We start from the raw sequence: 8,800 nt of genomic DNA, 5'->3' as shown, positions 1-8,800 counted from the left end.
CTATTATTTGCATAGTTCTCTGTGCATTGTGGGTTTAGCTTCAGTGACACTGGGCATTGTGGGTACACGTTCACTGACCATGGGCATTATGGGTACAGGGTAACTGAACCTGGGCATTGTGGGTACAGAGTCACCGATCCTAGGCTTTGTGGTTACAGGGACACTGACCTTGGGCATTGTGGGTGCAGAGTCACTGGCCCTGGGCATTGTGGGTACAGGGTCACTGACCCTGGGCATTGTGGGTACAGAGTCACTGACCCTGGGCATTATGGGTATAGGGACACTTACCTTGGGCAGTGTGGGTACAGGGTCACTGACCATGGACATTGTGGGTGCAGGGCCACTGCCCCTGAGCATTGTGGGTTTTGTCTCACTGACCATGGACAATGAGGGTACAGGGTCACTGTCTCTGGGCATTGTGGGTTTAGGTTCACTGGACAGACTCGAGGTGTTCAATATCCTCTGTTAATAAAAGTTAATGTGCAGGAACTGAAAAGAACTCCAGTTCTGTTTCCAGCCCAAGATTTATTTCACTGCTATCAATCTCCCGGGCTGGAAAATATTCCAACCCAGGGGTCAGTAACTGCCACAGAGATTTCAGCAATCCTGACCCTCCTGTATTTCCCGCATTTTACAAGAGCCCAATTCTTCAAGGGGTGTATGGGAACAGGGGAGAACTCCTTTGTTTCAATCCTTAACATTTAAATCCGGAGAAATCCACCATTAAAAGGTAATTTAGCGAAGCAATGCAATAAGGGCACAGCATTCATCATGGGTAACTTTAATCTACATATAGATTGGGCTAACCAAATTAGTAATAATACTGTGGAGGAGGAATTCCTGGAGTGTTTAAGGGATTGTTTCGTGGACCAATATGTCGAGGAACCAACCAGAGATCAGGCCATCTTAGACTGGGTATTGTGTAACGAGAAAGGATTAATTAGCAATTTTGTTGTACGAGACCCCTTGGGTCAGAGCGATCATAATATGATGGAATTCTTGATTAAGATGGGGTATGAAGTAGTCGACTCAGAGACTAGGGTCCTAAATTTAAATAAAGGAAACTACAATGGACTGAGGCACGAGTTGGGTAGGATTGATTGGGGAATGTCACTCAAAGGGTTGACGGTGGATAGGCAATGGCAAACATTCAAAGACCGCATGGATGAACTACGGAAAATGTTCATCCCAGTTTGGCATAATAATAAAACAAAAAAGGTGATTCAACCGTGGCTAACAAGGGAAATTAGGGATAGCATAAGATCCAAGGAGAGGACTTATAAATTGGCCAGAAAATGCAGTAAACCTGAGGATTGGGAGCAGTTTAGGATTCAACAAAGGAGGACAAAGGGATTAATTAAGAAAGGGAAAATAGAATATGAGAGTAAGCCTTCAGGGATAATAAAAACTGATTGTAAAAGCTTTTATAGATATGTGAAGAGAAAAAGATTGGTGAAGTCAAGCGTAGGTCCCTTGCAGTCAGAATCAGGAGATTTTATAATGGGGAACAAAGAAATGACAGACCAATTAAATACATATTTTGGTTCAGTCTTCACAAAGGAGGACACAAATTGCCTCCCAGAGATGTCGGGGAACTTAGGGTCTGATGAAAGGGAGGAACTGAAAGAAATCAGTATTTGTAGGGAAATGGTGTTAGGGTGTTTGATGAGATTGAAGGCCGATAAATCCCCAGGACATGATAATATACATCCTAGGGTACTTAAGAAAGTGGCCCTAGAAATAGTTGATACTTTGCTGATGATCTTCCAGCATTTGATGGAATCTGGAACAGTACCCATGGATTGGAGGGTAGCTAATGTTACCCCACTATTCAAAAAAGGTGGAAGAGAGAAAACGGGCAATTATAGACCGGTAAGCCTGGAATCGGTAGTGGGGGAAATGCTAGAGTCCATTATATAAGATGTAATAGCAGGGCACTTGGAAAACAGTGACAGCATCAGACAAAGTCAACATGGATTTACAAAAGGTAAATCGTGCTTGACTAATCTACTGGAATTTTTGAGGATGTAACTGGTAAAATAGATATGGGAGAACCAGTGGATATGATTTATTTGGACTTTCAGAAGACTTTTGATAAAGTCCCGCATAAGAGATTAGCGTGTAAACATGGGATTGGGGGCAAGGTATTGACTTGGATAGAGAACTGCTTGGCAGACAGAAAGCAAAGAGTTGGAATAAATGGGTCTTTTTCCGAATGGCAAGCAGTGGCTACTTGGCTACCGCAGGAATCGGTCCTTGGGCCCCAGCTATTCACAATATATATTAATGATCTAGACAAGGGAACTAGATGTAATATCCCCAAATTTGCTGACGACACAAAGCTGGGTGGACTTGTGCGCTGTGAGGAGGATGCCAAGAAACTCCAGGATGATTTCAACAGGTTGGGTGATTGGCCAAAAGCATGGCAGATGCAATATAACGTGGATAAATGCGAGGTTAACCACTTTGGTGGCAAAAACAGGAAGGCAGTTTATTATCTGAATGGCAATAGATTGGGAGAGGGGGGAGTGCAACGAGATCAGGGTGTCCTTGTGCACCAGTCGCTGAAGGTAAGCATGCAGGTGCAACAGGCAGTTAAGAAGGCAAATGGCATGTTGGCCTTTGTAGCGAGAGGGTTTGAGTACAGGAACAAGGAAGTCTTGCTGCAGTTGTACAGGGCCTTGCTGAGACCACATCTTGAATATTGTGTGCAGTTTTGGTCGCCTTATCTGAGGAAGGATGTTCTTGCCATGGAAGGAGATCAGCGAAGATTCACTAGGCTGATACCTGGGATGGCAGGAATGACGTATGGGGAGAGATTGGCTCGATTGGGCTTGTACTCGCTGGAGTTTAGAAGAATGAGAGGGGATCTCATTGAAACTTATAAAATTCTGACAGGACTGGACAGACTAGATGCAGGAAGGATGTTCCCGATGGTTGGGGAGACCAGAACCAGGGGTCACAGTCTAAGGATAAGGGGTAGGCCATTTAGGACAGAAATGAGGAGGAATTTCTTCACCCAGAGAGTGGTGAACCTGTGGAATTCTCCACCACAGAAGGCAGTAGAGGCCAATACATTAAATATATTCAAAAATGATTTGGATATATTTCATAAGGCTAAAGGGATCAAGGGGAATGGGGAGAAAGCAGGGACCGGGTACTGAATTTGGATGATCAGCCATGATCGCATTGAATGGCGGAGCAGGCTCGAGGGGCCAAATGTTCTACTCCTGCTCCTATCTTCTATGTTTCTATTTTCCTGTTTCCTGTTGTTTTTTGTTGGTAATAGCTTGCGGGAGTGGCACTGGAATCCCGTCCTCCGTTTGTTCTGTCCTGTGTTCCTGTTCTCTCTCGATGTCTCTAAAAGACGAGTCACTGTATCGGGAATCGAATCCCGAACAGTCCTGTGATGGACAGACCTGCTGAGTATTATAAGCATTTTGATTTTATTTCACATTAGAATCCGTCTCTGAAACACGGAGACACAGGGAATGCTGCTCAGTCTGCTCCAGGGACACTTTCCTGAGCCGCTGAAACGTTTGACAAATAACTGACCTCAGACAAAAGCAAAATACTGCGGATGCGGGAAATCGGAAATAAAAACAGATAATGCTGGAAACTCTCAGCAGCTCAGGAAATGTGTTCTGATGAAAGGTCATGGACCTAAATCGTTAACTCAGTTTCTCACTCCACAGATGCTGCCTGACCTGCTGAGTATTTCCAGCATTTTCAGTTTTTATAAATAATAAACCTCCCCGTCTCCCGAAGCAGAAAAATTGTCCGTTATGAGTCTCGAGTTGCAGAACTCACTTTAAATGTTGTCCGAATCTCTGTCTGTAAAAGTTGTGTAATAATGTTCATCAAACCAATTATTAGAAAGGTTTAAAGCCTCGGGTCATCTTGCCTCTGATTACCCTAAAGAGTAAAGAGATTAAAAGAAAAACCGCACAGAGCCTCGTCATAGAATCATACAATAATACAACAACAACAACTTGGCATTTATGTAACGCCTTTAACTGAGTAAAATGACCCAAGTCGCTTCACAGGAGCGTTTTCAAACAACATTTGACACCGAGCCACATAAGGAGATATTAGGGCAGATGGCCAAAAGGTTGGTCAAAGAGGAGGGTTTTAAGGAGCGTCTTGAAGGAGGAGAGAGAGGGGGAGAGGCGGAAAGGTTTAGGGAGGGATTTCCAGAGCTTAGGGCCGAGGCAGCTGAAAGCACGGCCGCCAATGGTGGAGCGATTAAATTGGGGATGCGCAAGAGGCGAGAATTGGAAGAGCGCAGAGATCTCGGAGGGTTGAAGGACTGGAGGAGGTGACAGAGATAGTGAGGGGCGAGGCTGTGGAGGGACTTGAAAATAAAGATGAACGTTTTAAAATCGAGGCATTGCTTAACCGGAAGCCAGTGTAAGTCAGCGAGCTCCGGGGTGATGTGTGAACGGGACCACGTGCGAGTTAACAGTTTGGGATGACCTGAAGTTTACCGAGGGTGGAAGATGTGAGGTGGGCCAGGAATACAGCACAAAACGAGGTCATTCGGTCCATCGTGCCTGTAGTGGTCTATGAAAGACCTGCACAATTATTCCCTCTCATCTGCTCTTTCCCCATAGATCTGTAAATGATTTCCCTTCGGGTATTTAGCCAATACTCTTCTTAAAGCTGCTAATGAATCTGCTTCAACCACCCTTTCAGGCAGTGCATTGCAGGGCACAACAACTCGCTGAGTTTCCTCCTGTCGCCTCTGGTCTGATATCAATCATCTTAAACGTCAGGTCCAATTTCACCTTTTGCTCCGAAACATGCTGCACTCAGCTAATGTCATGTCTCAAATTACTGATATATACTTCAAAAGGGAAACATTTGTACTACTATGGGGTGTGGGACTAATTGGACAGCTCTTTCAGAGAGCCAGCGCAGGCACGATGGGTTGAATGGCTTTCTTCACGAATGACAGATTCTGAGATTGTAAAGCTTCATGAGGGGCCAGGTGTTTTGTTGGCGCCTCGTTGGTTAAGGGGTGTGACTTTCGGTTTGGAATATTTTCTAGATGTATATGTGGGAGGTTTTGTGTTCAAATCCCACCCAAGCTCCATTTATTGTTAGTAAAAACTCAGCTTCTCACAGCTTATCGACACTGTAGAAAACAACATTCCTTTAAATAGGGGAAAAGCAGATTTTGCGCTGATTTCCCCACATTGTCCGAGCGTCACGGGAGCAACGTGAAAACCAACCAGCCGGGTAACTGAAAAGGCTTTATGACGTAATCGGCTTTGTGGCGCACTGGAGATCTCATTGGATCTGTGAATAATGAATGAATGAATCAAGATGCAGTCATTGGGAGGTTGTGGGTTCGAGTCCTGTTTCAGATCAGGGCTTCTTGATTCCGGGGCTCAACCGGGTGATTTTACAACAAAACCTCAACTTGTTGATGAATGTCCTCCAAGAAGGGAAATGCTGCCGAATCGACTCTTCCTGTTACACAAGTGACTCCAGTCACAACGCACTTTCCCTCGGAGCTGGATTGGCGAACTGCTCTCCAGAAGGAAACGCATCACGTGCTCAGGGCAACTCTTGGAAAACAAATTAAAAAGATGGTCAAACTAAAGTCAGTCTGCTGGGCGTCCAGACAGCTTTCACTCTGGACACATGCAGCCTAACTGACAGTAGTGACGGACAGCACGGCACCGCACCGCCTCCCACAGCTGATCAGCCATCCTTTCAGATCGGTTCTGGAAGAGAGCTTGAACCAGCAGCGTTGGGGGGCAGGATTCGCATCTGCGCAGAAATATCCCACTCAACTTCACGGCGAACGCCCTAAACATTCGGTGATCGCAGCTGGAAGCAGCCGGTGCTGTGGCTGTTGATCAGACTGGGTCAGGTCATCACAGGAGCTCTGTCAGACTGCATGTCCTTTCAGACACGTTTCTAACTGGACACCTGCAGCGCGGGTCTGTGCGGACATTGCCTGGTTCAGGTGGAGCTTTCTGCCTGCCGTGTTAGACCCGCGTTTGATTCCAGCCAATGCAGTACCTTCACATTTTTCATTATGCACCCCTGAGATCGGCTGAATTGGGATCAACTTATTGGGATACATTATCGTCCTAATGAACTGTCTGAGTGCAGCAGTGCAGACTTTTGAAGACAGGTATAAAAGGCAAAGTTGTTTCGCTCTCAAGTGATCTGCTCTGCTCGCGATTGCATTCGATCTTGAACCCGCTCTGGACATTAATCTCACTGAAGCAGAGTGTGACCGCCGTGTGTCTGTCAGCGGGTTGGTGACCAGGTTGGGGTTGCTGTGGGCCGCTTTCAATCGAGGCTGGGACACGATGCAAGGAGGAGGGTTGCTCCGAGGTCTGGAATACATTGCTAGTCGGGAGCGGGACAAATCGAAAGCAACCAAAAACAGAAAACCCAGTCAGCAGATTTGAGGATCTGTCGATCCGCTTTGGGAAAGAGAATCAGAGCAGAATGAAGGGCGAACTGTCCGACTGCACAGAAGCGACCAAGGCACAGCTCGGTCGGCGCGTTCCCCTGGTTTATGACGCTGGAACATTCCTCACACAAAAATTATTCAACCCAGTGAAGAAAATTCTAACAGCCGATAATTTATTCTACCGATTGAAGGAATGCCGAAAATGGTAACCGAGTGACGGTGGAAAGTTTATTAAAGTTGTTCCATTCAATCGAATTTTGACGAACTTTGATCTTTTCTCATTTTATAGACTTATTTTGAAGAGTCTCGGTAAAAATGTTCAGTGTTTCTGACAGCGGGGTGTGAGTGAGCAGCTTGTGAGTGTAACCGGCTCAGGGCTGGATGCAGGAACCTCTGACAGTCTCTCTCTCTCACTCTCTCTGATGGGGAGAGTTGATTGATAGCTGGAGGCTGTTGGTGGTTTGATTAATGCAGGAAGTTCCCTCCAAACCATGTTATGATTGACAACTGCAATCCACTTGTTTGTCCCAGGACAGAAACATGAACAAAAGTGATTCAGTCCCGGATCATTCTGGGTTTGTTTAAAAGGGAGGCGCTTTCAGATATGACAGCCGAGTGGTTAAGATGTTGGATTCGAAAGTCTCGGGGTTTGTTTAGCAGACGGTCGGAACCTGCTCGCGGCGGATCTGTTCAGAAGTTCTAAATCTGCTTTTTGTTCTTTAATCCTCTCTTTTCTCAGAGCGCTGACCCTGACATTGCTCAGCATTCTCTCCACTGCTATTTCTCAAGCTCGCAGCTCCCGCCTAACCTCGTGGAGAAAGCAACTGATCTTCGCTTCTGCGTGTAATTTTACCCGAATAATTTTCAGGGTCGAGTGGGTCGGTGGCCGTTTTACACACTGGGCGATAGCTGTTCCTAATGTTCTGAGTCTGTCCAACACGCGGACATCCCTCCCCCAGAGTCCTCAGTCTCTCCGGTATCTCTGCATCCAGTGGCGGGAGCTGCTCTTCCGCTGAAGTTTGCCGACAGAAGCTGAATCTACATTTCCAACATTGTCGATATTCCCATTCCATCAAAGAACGAAGCCAAACAGAAGGCGGGAATTACGTAGAATGACGCTGACTTTTACTAATCTTAAACGGAGCATTGGGCCCAACTGGTGTGTGTCGGTGTTTCTGCTCCACACCAGCCTCCTCCCGAGCTGCTTCATCTCATCCGATCAGCAGAACCTTCTGTTCCGGTCTCCCTCCTGTGTGTATCCAAGTTTCCCCTGAAATGCATCTATTCGTCTCAAACGCTCCACGTGGCCGCCAGTTCCATATTCTAACCACTCTCTCAGGAAAGAAGTTTATTCTGAATTGCCTATTGGATTTGTCAGTGACTATCGAGTATTGATGACCCCTAGTTTTGGACACCCCACAAGTGGAAGCATCTGATATATGTCAACATTTCCAAAACCAGAGCTCCAACTGCCGACCATTTCCCCACTGCACTGCCTGTAATCAGAAAAGCTCGGCCCCTACTGGGGAGGGCTAATCCTGTCCTGACAAGAAATGAGGAAGTTTACCTGAGCTGTGTGCTGGTGGCTGCGTGGCATTACTTGATTAAACTGCTGTTCTGCCCCTACAGACACTCGGTGTCTCCAAGCCTTGAGTCTTCCCGACCTGTACCACATATCTGTAGACTTAGGTTGAAGTGTTTACAACCCTACTGGGAGCGGAAGAGAGACAAAAGCAGAGAGAGAGACGGAGAGACAGAGAAAGGCACAGAGACACACAGCAAGGCACACACAGTGAGAGAGAGATTGAGAGCGAGATATTGAGAATGAGACAAAGCGATAGGCAGGAAGATTGACAGTGAGAGCGGCAAGTAGCGCAGCAGAGAGATTAGGAGATAAATCTGTACTTGACGACAATGACTATCCCTGTAATGAGTAACGTGAAAACATCATTTGTCATCGGCTCTGTGGCGCAATGGATAGCGCTATTAGACTTCTAGTTAATGATATTTCGGTGAAAGTCATTCTAAAGGTTGTGGGTTCGAATCCCACCAAAGTCGTTATTTAGCCAGGTTCCGCTGGTGAAATTTTGCAGCAAAATCACAACTGGTTCATTGATGCCCTTCGGAGAATGGGAATGGTCAATGAGATCGCCTGAATTGTGATTGAAGAACAGTCCAGCTTCAATCTGCGCACCTACTTGAAATATTTTATTCATTCCACTGTACTTTTCTGAATTACTTTCCCTGCCGCCTCAGTCATTATTTGTTTCTTTACCGTTTTCTGCTGGTGTTACAGGTTAGATCAGCAGTGGCCGTTCAAGGAAGCCTGCGAAGTCCATCAGGGGAAAAAGATTCAGAAAAAAA

At 46.1% G+C, this 8,800-nt stretch overlaps 1 non-coding gene across 1 annotated transcript; it reads left to right on the top strand.

Annotated features, from left to right (window-relative positions):
• The first annotated feature begins 8,395 nt into the window (after positions 1 to 8,395).
• trnar-ucu (transfer RNA arginine (anticodon UCU)) lies at positions 8,396 to 8,494 on the top strand. The gene is made up of 2 exons: positions 8,396 to 8,433; positions 8,459 to 8,494. It is a non-coding gene; the product is annotated as a tRNA-Arg (tRNA).
• Positions 8,495 to 8,800: the final 306 nt, after the last annotated feature.

This window comes from Somniosus microcephalus, unplaced genomic scaffold, assembly GCF_052327205.1.
Source record: "Somniosus microcephalus isolate GS21.2 unplaced genomic scaffold, FLI_Smic_1.0 unresolved_chr1, whole genome shotgun sequence".
Lineage (NCBI taxonomy): Eukaryota > Metazoa > Chordata > Chondrichthyes > Squaliformes > Somniosidae > Somniosus > Somniosus microcephalus.
Note: the sequence above shows the minus strand (reverse complement) of the source record. Positions and strands in the feature narration are given on the sequence as shown.